General features: G+C 40.3%; 1 protein-coding gene and 1 long non-coding RNA gene across 2 annotated transcripts in view; both read right to left on the reverse strand.

The window, feature by feature from the left end:
• LOC110094291 overlaps positions 1 to 14124 on the reverse strand; it is an 83933-nt gene that overhangs the window by 45297 nt on the left and 24512 nt on the right. The window lies entirely within an intron of this gene.
• LOC114580328 lies at positions 11397 to 12607 on the reverse strand. The gene is made up of 2 exons (XR_003701689.1): positions 12505 to 12607; positions 11397 to 12388 (listed from the first exon to the last, which is right to left on the reverse strand). It is a non-coding gene; the product is annotated as an uncharacterized LOC114580328 (long non-coding RNA).

Here is a 14124-nt window from a genome sequence, read left to right on the forward strand (position 1 = left end):
CCCCCCCACCCACCCACACACACACTTTAAATATTTTTGTGACATCTTGTTGTATGATAGAGATACCATAAATCAAATGATTTTAAAAATATAATTCTTTCTAAATATGTGATTGAAAACCAACATGAGAAATTTCTTGATATGGAGAAACCTTCCAAGGATGGCAATACCTCTTAATCATGGAAAAAGGTCTCATGACAATACAAGGAAATGACTTCGTTCTGACATAAGAAAAATATCACTTTAAGAGAGGTTGTAGAGAAGAAAGCAAATAACAACCACAAGGAAAAAAAGTCAGCAATGTTGCAAATTGATGAGGTGCAAAACAAAGTGATACTATCTAGTTATTGTTATTAGCTTTCTTCTCTAGTATAGTATAGCTTACCTAGTCAGCCTAGGACCCAGCTAGTATAGCTTACCTAGTCAGCCTAGGACCCGTGCCCCAGAATTTTAAGAGATCAGGTTGTCAATCTTTAGGATCAAATGGCAGGAATGCATACTTATTTTAATGAGAACAGACAATGGTAATAGGGAATTTTCTAATATTCTTTGTTTTAAATAGTTTCTCTTGCAAGGGTTAGGGTTTCATCTTAAATTTGGCTGAAATTTGTGATCCCTTAGGTTTAAGTTTTTTTGGGCTCTAGCAACATCTAGAGATTTGGGAGAGATAGATCCTACTCTCGAATAGAAAATCAAATGTATCTAGCTTTATTTCTTCCATTTGTTTGATTTCTTCAATAAAAATTACCGTTTTGTTGATTTTTCATAGGATTTGTAGAGCATTTTGTTGTTTTTCATCTCTGTTGATAGGATTTACTTGAAATATTCAAGTGTTTCCTATCAAATTGATATCAGAGCACATCAATCTTAGGGGAACCAATTGTCGGAAGGAATGTGAAAGATTTGGAGGGAGAACTTTGGCAACTCAAATCAGATTTTAAGGAGAAGATTTTTTATTTTCAAAATCATATCGCATCCATCAATGAAGGGAAAGTTCACCGCGGTGGAAGACATGCTGAAAAAATTACTTGAAGACAAACCAAATCCGACAACATCAGAAGCAAAAGGAACTACCAGTGGCCATGGAAGAGGAGGGAAACCTAAAAGGTTTATGGGAAGGGAAAATCCAAAAGTGAAGATCTTTGAGAGTGAAGATGGAATGCCTCCTCTAGAACCACTTTCTAGGGAGGAGATGAGCATTAACTACGAAAGAAGGGGTGCTGAATTTGTGAGGAGAGAAAATGATTTCGATCGTCTCGGTGCTGATTTTGAAAGAAGAAGATGGAATTTTGATGAAGGGCTTGGGTATGATTGTCGGAATGAAGATTGTGACAACTGGGGGTCTTTGAGGAATGAGAGGCTATGGAGGATTCAAGGGAAACAGGGGTGACCCGAAGGTAAGGAAATTGAAGATGCCCATCTTTGAGGGCGAGGACGCACGTGAATGGATCTACAAGGTGGAGCGATACTTCACAGTCAACGGGATAATAGATGAGGAGAAATTGACAGCTACAAGACTGTGCTTAGAAGTGAGGGCACTAGCATGGTATCAATGGCGGGACATGAGGCGCCTCATTAGAGCTGGAGGGAATTCAAGGATTATTTACTATAACATTTTCGAACTAGTAGGGGAGAAGACTTTTATGAGCAGTTCTTTGCCCTGACGCAGGAGGGGACAATGTTAGAGTATTGTGGCAAGTTTGAGTACCTTGCTAGCCGGCTATATCGTCTCTCAGAGACAGTTCTAAAAGGAAATTTTATGAAGAGGCTCAAATCAAAGATTCAAACAACAGTGAGGGTCATGAGACCTCGTGACTTAGGGGATGCTATGGAGCTGGCACAACTAGTGGAGGATAAAAAATACCAGGAGAGGAGAGCCAGAGGCAGTAGTTCATACGGCTTTTATAGGATGACAACCACCCTTCTAGCACCCAAGAGGCCTACATAAGGCAACATTAATGAGACTCCCAGGGAGAATCCAGCAGGAGGAGGAAGTGCGGGGAACTTCAAAAGACTGATGAAGAGGGAGATGCAAGAGAAGACTGTGAAAGGACTATTTTAAATGTGATGGGAAGTATACTCCCGGGCACAAGTGTAGGGATCGAACTCTTCAAGTTCTCATCGTCTGAGATGACGAGGAAATTGAGGAGGGAGGTGAGAGAATGGGAGAGAGATTGAGGACAAGCTGCAACTGGAAGTGATGGAGGTCTCCCTGAATTTAGTGGTAAGATTCACTCTGAATCATACCATGAAAGTGAAAGGGAAAATAGTAGCAGGGAAGTGGTGGTGTTGATTGATAGTGGGGCTATCCATAATTTCATCTCCAACCATGTCGTGGACTAATTGGGGTGACATTGGTAGATACAGGGTATTATAGAGTGATAATGGGTACAGGGAAGGTGGAGACGAGTAAGGGGATATGTAAGAGAGTATTGGTCACAGGTGAGGGAGAATGATGTGAAACAAAGTGGCAAACAAGAATTGTGTTGAGGAATTTAATTAAAAGTATAAACTTCACTTTGCCAATTATAAGATAATGATTCTTCAAGTTAGATTTAGAACGCTCCGTAGAAGAGTTATGTAATAGCAATCAATTACAATGGAGATTAACGAGATACTTGCAAAACAACAACATCATAAATAAATAAGCTAATGGTGAAGTTAACATGAATCCACAGTTTAATAAGTAGACCATTCACCTTGGGGAATCCCTCACTCACACTCATAATTAGAGTTCTTTTAGCGGAAGAAGGTTGCAAGCAAACTTAGAGAAACCACTAGAAGACATGTGATGCCAAGGGTGCTAGTCTCCGAGGAAGGAGTCGGAGTTGGAGGAACAGGTGGTCGTCCAGTGATCTTCCACTCTCCAATATGTCTTTGTTCGTCGATGACGTCCGCTAAGTGGAAGAGGAAACGATCAACATATTCCTCGATAGTGCTTTCAGATCCAAATCTGGGGTCGAAAAATGGTGATTGGATGATGTCAACCAACCCTTGAGAATTGAGAATAAGCCCGTGATCAACTTCCGGATCCACAATACATATTCATAGAACGGCATGGTGTATTGCGATAAGGAGGGTTTGGAGGGGGAGGTTCGGTCATGCATGAGAAAAGAAAAGGTGGGCCGAATTTTGGATAGAGGTGAATTAGAGGGGTTTGGGTTAAAATTTGAAATTAGTTTTCAGATTTAGAGGGAGGGAATCTTTAATTTGAAATTCAAATTAATTCCAATAAGGTAGCTTGATTGGGCGGCAACCAATGGGGGTTTAATAGGGATTTAATGAGGGTCTAGGTGAAAAAATTGGAAAGAGAAAGGGCTAGAGAAGGGTCGGTCACAAGAGGGGAAATTTGCGGTGTTTTCATTTGATATGTGGGCCTGGAAAGAATTTAATTGAGGATTATCATTAAATCTGAAATTGACTTCAGATTTTAATGGGTTTAGGAGGTTTCCTAATATACGTTATTAATAGGTAAAATTTTAGAATTCAAATTTGAATTTGAATCTAAATGAAGCAACTTTCAAATTAATGAAGATGCAATTAAGGAAAGTAATTATGGACGATTTTGAAATTTGAAATTCAAAATCCTTGGGTGGTGGATTGATGGACGGCGGCTTGTAGGGCTTGGGGGGAAGAGGGGCGACGGGATGGGGGTCGGCTGCTGGTCTTGCTAGGAGGTCGGCGGCTTCGGAGCTAATGGAGTCTGGACGTATGGAGGGTTGGGAGGAGCTTCGGGTATGGGGAAAAATTATGGGGGAGGGTGGCGGTGGGGAGGAGAAAGAGGAGTATGAAGTAGATAAATCAAAGACTAACCGAGAGCTCGGAATCCACCGGTTACTATCGGGTATTGCATATCCCTCCCCTAGGGTTCTCTCTACTCAAGAGCTCACAACTCGAGACAAAGAAAAATCTAAAATTTTACTCAATAATCATCATCCATTACAATGCAAGAGGTCCTATAAATAGGCCTAAATGAAAGAAAACCAAAAAGACTAAAGTTACAACATAGACTCAATTCCCCATAGGGGTAAAATGGAAAAACTTAAATGCAAGATAAAACAAAAATAGATAATACATCAAAAATACAGACTCTGAATCGTAGTCGTTCGATCCACGACTACGTCGACAATATACATGTCGAAATCTCTGACTAATGTCCTCATCATTCTCCCCAGGTGGGAGAAAGCTCGACCCTGTCGAGTAAGCATCCCTGGAACTCTCGTATTACTCCAGTAGATCAGGGTCCAACCTTTGTAGCTCATCCCGGTCGATCCAAATATTCTCCATCTCCGATTTCCCTGCCCATTGAACTAGATACCTTTAACAACCACCGTCTCTAGTGGAAATAATTTCATCGCTAAATATTGCCTCAATCTTCTCCGCAATGGGTAAAGTGAGAATGTTTGGGAGTGGAGGTAAGCTAGGATTCTCATCAGGTAGGGTCACACAAGGCTCGGTATTTAGTGGATTAGGGGGGTTAAACTCTAGACCCTCAAATGCTACAAGATCTTCAATGTTAAACATATGATTAATATTAAAACCCTTAGGAAGGTCTAGCACATAAGCATTACTATTTATTTTGAAAACTATTTTGAAAGGTCCTGCGCTTCTTGCATGTAATTTCTTAACGGCCCCTTGCGGGAACCGCTCCGAACGAATCTGGACCATTACAAAGTCTACCACTTCAAATTCTTTAAATTGTTTCTTGAGGTCAGCATTACGTTTATAGTTAGCATTGCTTTGTTCAATCTTCTATTAATTTCCTTATGCAATTCTTGTAGATGTGATGCAAATGCAGATGCAGACTCAGATGTTCTAGACTTAGGAGCCATGGGGATTAAATCTAATTGTTGCCTAGGTCGAGTATTGTTGCCAAATATCATTCAACTTCTCACTAAAATAGGCAACAAGGTGTCCCTCTTGCGACAAAACTCCTATGTCAATACTAGACACGTCACAGGTTACTTCAAAAATCTTAGAAAAATCAGGAAGACGCATAATTGGGGCCTCGACCATTCTCTTTTTGATCTCTTCGAATGGTTTAGTGGCAGATGAAGTCCAATGGAATTCTCCATTCTTTAGGCAGCCAGTTAAGAGTGCCACTATCATGCTAAAATTCCTAATTAACCTCCGATAAAAAGTGGTCAATCCATGAATGCTCCGAACATCTCTGATATTTTTCGGTTCAGGCCACTAGTTAATTGCTCGAACTTTCTCGGGGTCAGCTAATATTCCTTGAGAGGAAATGATAAATCCAAGAAAAGTGACACGATTCATGAGAAACATACATTTCTTAGGGTTTGCATACAATTGCGTTTTTCTCAGGATCTCACAAACTTATCTTAGATTATCAAGATGTTGGTCCACTGAACTACTATAGATCAAAATGTCATCAAAATAGACCACAACGAATTTTCCTAAGAACAGGTGCAAAACTTGGGTCATAACTCTCATGAACATACTAGGAGCGTTACTAAGGCCAAACGTCATAACCATCCATTTGTACAACCCATCTTTAATTTTAAATGTCGTTTTCCATTCGTCCCCTGGGCAGATTCTTATTTGATGATAACCGCTCTTAAGATCGATCTTAGAAAAGAAAGTTGCTCCGGTCATCATGTCCAACATGTCATCCAAGTGAGGAATGAGGAAGCGATACTTTACAGTAATCATGTTGATAGCGTGACTATGAATACACATCCTTCAGGATCCATCCTTTTTGGGAGTCAGAAGTGCTGGGACAGCACATGGGCTTAAGCTTTCTTTGATAAATCCATTTTGGAGCAGATCATCAACTTGCTCTTTTAACTTGTTGTGGGGAAGGTTAGGCAGTGAGGCTGCGGGTATTAGGTCTATCGCGTGCTGGATGTCTCGCAGAGGGGGTAACTGGTTTAGAAGATCCTCGGGGAAAACATCGGCAAAAGTCTCAAGGAGTGGTTGAACCTCTTCCGGGATGGGCTCTCCTAATTCCTCATTTGTTTCATGGGCCACTAGGGGGTACATGGGGGCTCCTTGGTTAAACTCAACTTCTACTTCCATTGCAGTTAAAAGGTACAACCCGGTTTAACAGGAGTAGGTTTGACTTCAATCTTATAGGGTTTCGATTGGGAGGGTACAAGCTTGATTTTCTTGTCGTTATGCTCAAACACGCAAGTGTTTGTCCTCCCATAAATATGGACATCATTGTCAAATAACCACGGGCGATCGGGGATAATCTGACCCACATCCATAGTCAAAACATCGCACCAAATCTTCTCTTGATATCCAACAAACTCTATGGGAATAAGGCTCCTAACCTTTATTTCTATAGTAGTCGAATTAATCCAAGCGACCTTATACGACTTTGGGTGGGGTGTCGTTTTTAAATTAAGGTGGAAATCATGACGGAAGAAACAACGTTGATACAACTTCCACTGTCGATGATAACTTCTCATTTCTTGTCTCCGATCTTAGTAAAGGAGTGAAAAATTGAAGACCTTCGCCAATCGTCACAGAGTTTGGGTTGGGACAACGCACATCTAACGACTTGCAGATCAACAAGATTTACTTCTTAGAATAAGTCTTTTTCATCGTCAACACGATGGGTCAAGTCAGTCTCAGGTTCTTCCTCTTCTTCTTCAACCTCTTCGATTATGGTCACCTTGTAGGGACTAGAACACTGTGAGGAAATGTGCCCATAGCCATGACACCTATAATATTTAGTTCTAGACGTTGCTTTGGGAGTTTCACGTTCAAGGGTTTTACCTTTAGAGTCGGTTAATCATAGGGCCAGCGGGTCAATTTTGGGGTTGACTGGAGGAAGCTCTATACGAGTTTGGGCGGGAGTCTAGGTGTTTAGAGTGGGAATGGGTCCTAGATTCTTCGAGATCAAGCACTAAACAGCAGGCTGCTTCCAAAGTGTCAACTCCTGTAACAAAAACTCATTTCGAAGATCTTCCCTTAAGCCGACTCTAAACATAGAAAGGATTTGGGCAGGGGTAGTGGTCTCTTCTCCGCTGCAACGGATCATTTAGTCCTCAAAAGCGGAGATATATGCTTTTACAGTTCTACTCCCTTTTGTCGGCCTATTCCATCTATCTAGGATCTTGGGGAAGTATGAGGGAGGGAGATATTTTTTTCTTGAGCTCTTGCTTCATAGTTCGCCAGTCGGTGATGGGGTGCTCACCTCGAGCTTCGCACATATTTTTCAAGCTTGTCCAGTATTGGTTAGCTCGACCCGTAAGCTTCATCTCGGCAAACCTAACTTTCCTAGCTTCCGAGATGCTATACCATTTGAAATAACTATCCATCCCTTTGAGCCAATCGAAGGAGACTTGAGGGTCGAGGGTACCATCATAGGAAGGGGTATCTATTTGGATGTTTTTAAGCAATTGAGTGTCGTTATCTCTCCAAGTGTGTTCATGTCCTATGGGGTCCTGATTGGTTCTAAGGTTATGACGATATTGATCAAAAGGTGGTCCATATTCAGTCCGGGTTTCATCACCATATGGTGAATGCGGTCTAGAAGGGGTGTAAATTGCGGGGTGTCCTAGACGCTCAATGTTTTCACGTCGCTCACCCGTTTGGCGTCTGAAGTCGGCTAAGCAGTCTGAGTGTTCCTAATTTGTTGAGTAACCATCCCAAGTTGGCCCACGATAAGGTCTAATGTCGCTTGAATGTGTTCCGGATCCATGGGTAGAAGTTAGGGGACACTAGGAGAGGTAAAGGGGTAAAGGACAACACCTAGACACTAAAATACTATGCTACTAATGCCTCTAAATGATGCAGTTTTTGCGTGGACAGCAAACTATAGCAGGGAGTTAAGGTAGTTATGAGTTTAGGAAGGTCCTTAGAGTGAGGGCAGCACCTAAACACCAAGCAAGACTCACCAAAAGGTTACTAAATGGAGCAGGGACAGTTTGGACAGCAAACTAAGTTGTGGACAACACCTAAACAAAGAAGGATACTCACTTAAAATGATGTGAACAGTGCAGGAAATTAGTGGACAGCAAGCAAAACAGTGAATAAAAATTTACTACGTGATGGTATGCATGCAAACAAGCTTAGGAAAGGTTAATCTAGACCCCTAGGAACTTCCAGCACATGTAACACATGCTACCATGCTCTAATACCAAATATGATGTGAAATAAAGTGGCAAACAAGAACTTTGTTGAGGAATTTAATTAAAAGTATAAACTTCACTTTCCCAATTATAAGATAATGATTCTTCAAGTTAGATTTAGAACACTATGTAGAAAAGTTAAGTAATAGCAATCAATTACAATGGAGATTAACGAGATACTTGCAAAACAACAACATCATAAATGAATAAGCTAATGGCGAAAGTTAACATGAATCCACAGCTTAATAAGTAGATCATTCACCATGGGGAATCCCTCACTCACACTCATAATTGGAGTTCTTTTAGTGGAAGAAGATTGCAAGAAAACTTAGACACGCCACTAGAAGACATGCGATGACAAGGGTGCTAGTTGCCGGGGAAGGAGTCGGAGTTGGAGGAACAGGTGGTCGACCGGTGATCTTCCAATCTCTAATAGGTCTTTGTTCGTTGATGACGTCTGCTAAGTGGAAGGAGATACGATCAATGTATTCCTCGACGGTGCTTTCAAATCCAAATCCGGGGTCGAAAAATGGTGATTGGATGACGTCAGCCTCCCCTTGAGAATTGAGAATAAGCCCGTGATCAACTTCCAGATCTGCCATATATGTTCATGGAACGGCGTGGTGTATTGCAGTGAGGAGGGTTTGGAGGGGAAGGTTCGGCCGTGGATGAGAAAGTGAAAGGTGGGCCGGATTTTGGATAGAGGTGAATTAGAGGGATTTGGGTTAAAATCTGAAATTGGTTTTACGATTTAGAGGGAGGAAATCTTCAATTTGAAATTCAAATTAATTCCAATAATGTGGCTTGATTGGGCGGCAACCAATGGGGGTTTAATGGGGGTCTAGGTGGAAAAATTGGAGAGAGAAAGGGCTAGAGAGGGGTCGACCACATGAAGGGAAATTTAAGGTGTTTGTATTTAATATGTGGGCCCGGAAAGGATCTAATTGAGGATTATCATTAAATCTGAAATTGAATTCAGATTTTAATGGGTTTAGGAGGTTTCCTAATATACGTTATTAATAGACAAAATTTTAGAATTCAAATTTGAATTTGAATCTAAATGAAGCCACTTTCCAAATTAATGAGGACATAATTAAGAAAAGTAATTATGGACGATTTTGAAATTTGAAATTCAAAATCCTTGGCTGGTGGATTGATGGCCGGCGACTTGTAGGGCTTGGGGGGAAGAGGGGGGGCAGGATGGTGGTCGGCTGCTGGTCTTGCTAGGAGGCCGGTGGCTTGGGAGCTAATGGAGCCCGGGAGTATGGGGCATTGAGAGGAGCTTCGGGTATGGGGGAAAATTATGGGGTAGGGTGGCGGTGGGGAGGAGAAAGAGTATGAAGTAAATAAATCAAAGACTAACCGTGAGCTTGGAATCCACAGACGGCTGTCGGGTATTGCATATCCCTCTCCTAGGGTTCTCTCCACTCAAGAGCTCACAACTTGAGACAAAGAAAAATCTAAAATTTTACTCAATAATCATCATCCATTACAATGCAAGAGGCCTCCTATAAATAGGCCCAAATGAAAGAAAATCGAAAAGACGAAAGTGCCCTCGGGCTACAACATAGACTCAATTCCCCATAGAGTAAAATGAGAAAACTCAAATGCAACATAAAACAAAAAATAAAAATACATCAAAAAATATATAATCTGAATCGTAGTCGTCGATCCACAACTACGTCAATGATACACATGTTGAAATCTCTGACTGATGTCCTTATCAGAGAATTTTCTCCTATTAAAGTTAGGGAGCACTTAAGTCATCCTGGGGATGAAGTGTCTACAGACCTTGGGGGACATTAATGTTAACTGGGGAGCATTGATGATGGAGCTGATGGTAGAAGGGAGAAGTGCAGTGATCAGGAGAGATGCAGGGCTCACCAAAACCATGATATCACATAAAACCAATGTGAGGAGCAAAGAGGTAGGAGAAGGTTATCTGATGGAACTTGATAGGCTATAGGGAATTAGATTGAAGTAGGGCCAAGACATTCCTTTTTCAGTACAGTCATTGATTCAACAGTTCAGTGAAATTTTTCAGCTGCCATAGGGTTGCCTCCTGCGCAGAAACACGAGCATGTTATCATCTTAAATGAAGTAATTTCACCTCTCAGTTTTCATCCGTATCATCATCCCTAATTCTAGAAGGATGAAATCGAAAGATTGATTTGGGAGATGCTGGAAGTAGAGATCGTTCAACTCAGTATCAGTCCATTTTTCAGTCCAGTGTTATTGATCGAGCGCTTTAATAGCAATTTTCTTCGTTCCACCTTGAGGACAATGTGGCACTTTGGGAGGGGAGTATTGTTAGACTGACCCATTGGACTTAGCCCGTGTGAAACAGAGACGGAACTCTAATGTTAGGCCAGCCCAAGGGGGGCTGGATGAACCAGCTGAATCGGTCCTTAGTGGATCGATTTTTGTCTACAGGCGGTGGACCCAAGGGGAAGGGGGGGAAGCAGCTAAGTAGTGGGGCCCACAACTCAAATAATTATTGTTTTGGGAGGGAACAACTCAATTAAATATTGCTTTGGGAGAGAAAATTTGAATTAGGGGTTGTCTAAGGATTTCATCTTGAATTTGATTGGAATTTGAGATCTCGTAGGTTTAGGGTTTTTTGGGCTCTAGCGGCATCTAGAGATTTGGGAGAGATAAATCCTCCTCTCGAATAGAGGATCAATTGTATCTTGCTTTATTTCTTCTGTTAGTTTGATTTCTTCAATAAAAATTACTGTTTTGTTGATTTTCCATGGGATTTGTGGAGCATTTTGTTAATTTTCATCTCTATTGATAGGATTTACTTGAAATCTTCAAGTGTTTCCTATCAGAGTAATACTCAGACTGATCGTAAAAGTCATTTCAAGTAGAAATAATAAAATTATAGTACTTTATAATTAAAACTTAGTAATCATGAAAAAGATTACTTTAAGAGGAGAGACAACTAGGTATTCAACATCATTATATAGATACTCTATAAAAAAGAACAAATAAAGAGAATGAATACTGGAATAAAATAACAAACCTAAGGATAAAGGACTATAACTCTTTGGAAAGTTAAAATTTGAATCTTTAACAGTATCTTATCATTCCATATTTATAAAGTTTTGAGAGCTACAAGAAAAATTATAAGAAAATAATTGAAAATGTGGCCTATACACAAATGCTCGTACAACACTACTCACTAGTCTTGATGCAATCAAAAATTTGGGAGAGGGACCCAAATTTTTGATCACAAAACATTACCTTTCTAAGAACAAAATAAAGACATAAAATGCTTAAAAGAACACAAATACTATAAAACACAACTTTATATAATAAAACGACTTACAAACTTTTGACTCAAATGACACTTACAATTTGGACGCTTACAAACTTTGACACCAACAAAATGACACCCTAAACTTGCTTACTTTGAGAAGAGGGATACAGGTGAGGTGACACTTGCGGATAGAAGAAAGAGATTAGGAGACGAGACGAAGGTTGGAAAGAGCCCGCAGGATTTCCAAAACCAAAAACCTCTCAGGTTTTCTCTCCAAAAATAACTCACATCATCTTTTTTTAACATTTCCAAAACAACTCCTACTTATAAGATCAAAGAGGGCAGCCAAACAGCCCTTTAAAACCACTAATTAATCTCATTAAAATAAGAATATAGAAGGCCATAAGTCACCAAATAGAAGACCAAAAGACAGCACAAATTCTGCAGGAAAATTGCATTGAAAACAGTGGAAAGATCCATGGAAATCCTCCCAAACAGCAGCCCACAAAAAGCCATCAATGAGGGCCAGCTGGCTGTTCAAAATCAGAAGCCAAAAAGCCCAAAACAGCAGCTGAAAAAGCAAAAAAAAGCCACGAAACCAGCCAGCAAAATCCACAGTTTCAGCCAGGAAAAAAGCTACGATTTCAGCACAGGTTCAGAAATTCCAACCGGCACCTCAAATCTCCAAAAGGTGGCCACGGTTCCAGCACAGTGAAACCCCAAACGGCACAGCAAATCCAAGGAGGGAATTTCGGTTCCAACAGCCAAGCACAAGAAACCAACAGCCACCATTAAAGCACCATGAAGGCCACGGTTCCAACAGCCTAAAGAGGGAAAAATAATGCAGCAGCTCAAGAGGCAAAGGAAGAGGAAGAGACAAGTTCCACTCACCTAATATCTTACACCTCATAATGAATTTAGAGCTAAACATCAGCTCATAATGAGCTACTCCTCCACTAGATATTAATGAGCTGGCACCACTAGAGTTTCAACTACATAAGCTCAAACCGAAAACAGCCAATGCCTACATGAAACCAACAAACATACAAAGGACAAATGGAAGATGAAAGGACAGATAACATAAAAGGAGAGGGGGAAGATGAAAAGACACAAGGCAAGAAAATACAAGAAAAATTCAACTTGTGTTGACCCCCCCCCCCTTGCATACATCAAACTCCCCTACTTGAAGAACTCATCTCCCGATGAGTTGGCTTTTGTTTTTTCATTTTTTGACTTAATAATAAAAAAATTTGGACGCTTTACAAACTTTGACACACAAAATGACACCCTAAACTTGCTTATTTGAGAAGAGGATACATGGTGAGGTGGCACTTGCGGATAGAAGAAAGAGATTAGGAGACGAGAACGAAGGTTGGAAAGAGGCCCGCAGGATTTCCATAGGAGGGGGAAGATAGATTGGAAAGAGCCCGCAGGATTTCCAAAACCAAAACCTCTCAGGTTTTTCTCTCCAAAAATAACTCACATCATCTTTTTTTTTTTTTTTTTAGACAAAAACAAACTTTTATATGATAAAAAGACTATTACAACTTGGACACTTACAAATTCAACAAGACACCTTACAAACAACACTTACAAACTTGAAAATAAAGACACCTTAAACACCTAAAGTTTTGTTATAGGCCTTGAGAAGAAGGATACAAGTTGGAATTGAAACTTGCGGAGAGAAGAAAGATGTAGAAGCTTGAGAGAAGGTGGGAAAGGAGCCCTCAGGATTTCAGGAGGGGATGAAGAAAAAGAAAAGGTGGGAAAGAGCCCCGCAGGATTTCCAAGCAACCCGCAGGTTAAAAGATTAATTTTAAGAGTTGTAAGTCTTTATTTATAAAAGTGTTCGTTTATATGAAATGTAAGAGTTTGTTCTAAAAAAAAGATGATGTGAGTTATTTTTGAGAGAAAAACCTGAGAGGTTTTTTGGTTTTGGAAATCCTGCGGGCTCTTTCCAATCTTCTTTCCCCTCCTCCTATGGAAATCCTGCGGGTTCTTTCCAACCTTTCGTCTCGTCTCCTAATCTCTTTCTTCTATCCGCAAGTACCACCTCACCTGTATCTTTCTTCTCAAGTAGCAAGTTTAGGGTGTCATTTTTGTTGGTGTCAAAGTTTGTAAGCGTCAAATTGTAAGTGTCATTTGAGTCAAAAGTTTGTAAGTCGTTTTATTATATAAAGTTGTGTTTTATAGTATTTGTGTTCTTTTAAGCATTTTATGTCTTTATTTTGTTCTTAGAAAGGTAATGTTTTGTGATCAAAAATTTGGGTCCCTCTCCCAAATTTTTGATTGCATCAAGTCTAAACACATGATGCCTTTTTATAGGCCCTTGGGAAGGCAAAATCAATTACCCAAAGTGTAACCAACCATTGGGCAAGCTCAAGAAAGGGTGAGTAGACATAGATCGAGTCCTGAATGAGGGAAAATATGTAGCCATAGGGTTATCTTATGATGTCGGCAAATAATTTAAAAGGCTTGATGTTCTCTTATTGATGAAGGGAAGCTGAAGTGTGAGCGGATTTAGAGAGTTCCTAAGCCTAGGATGAGTTGAAAACAATTGAGTGTAAGATTGCTAAGGTAGGCACCTTCTTGTAGTTGAGTTTGGAATGCTCAAATGGTTCAGAGGCTAAGAGCTTAACTAAGATTGTGGTTAATAAAAATTTGAGCTATTGGGCCCCAAACTTTCCGTTATATTCGGGGAGAGTATTTACGGATTAAGTTCCAAGGAAAATTTTTCGGAAGGCGGATTAGATGGAGATA

Source organism: Dendrobium catenatum, unplaced genomic scaffold (genome assembly GCF_001605985.2).
Source record: "Dendrobium catenatum unplaced genomic scaffold, ASM160598v2 fragScaff_scaffold_948, whole genome shotgun sequence".
In the NCBI taxonomy this organism is placed as follows: Eukaryota; Viridiplantae; Streptophyta; class Magnoliopsida; order Asparagales; family Orchidaceae; genus Dendrobium; species Dendrobium catenatum.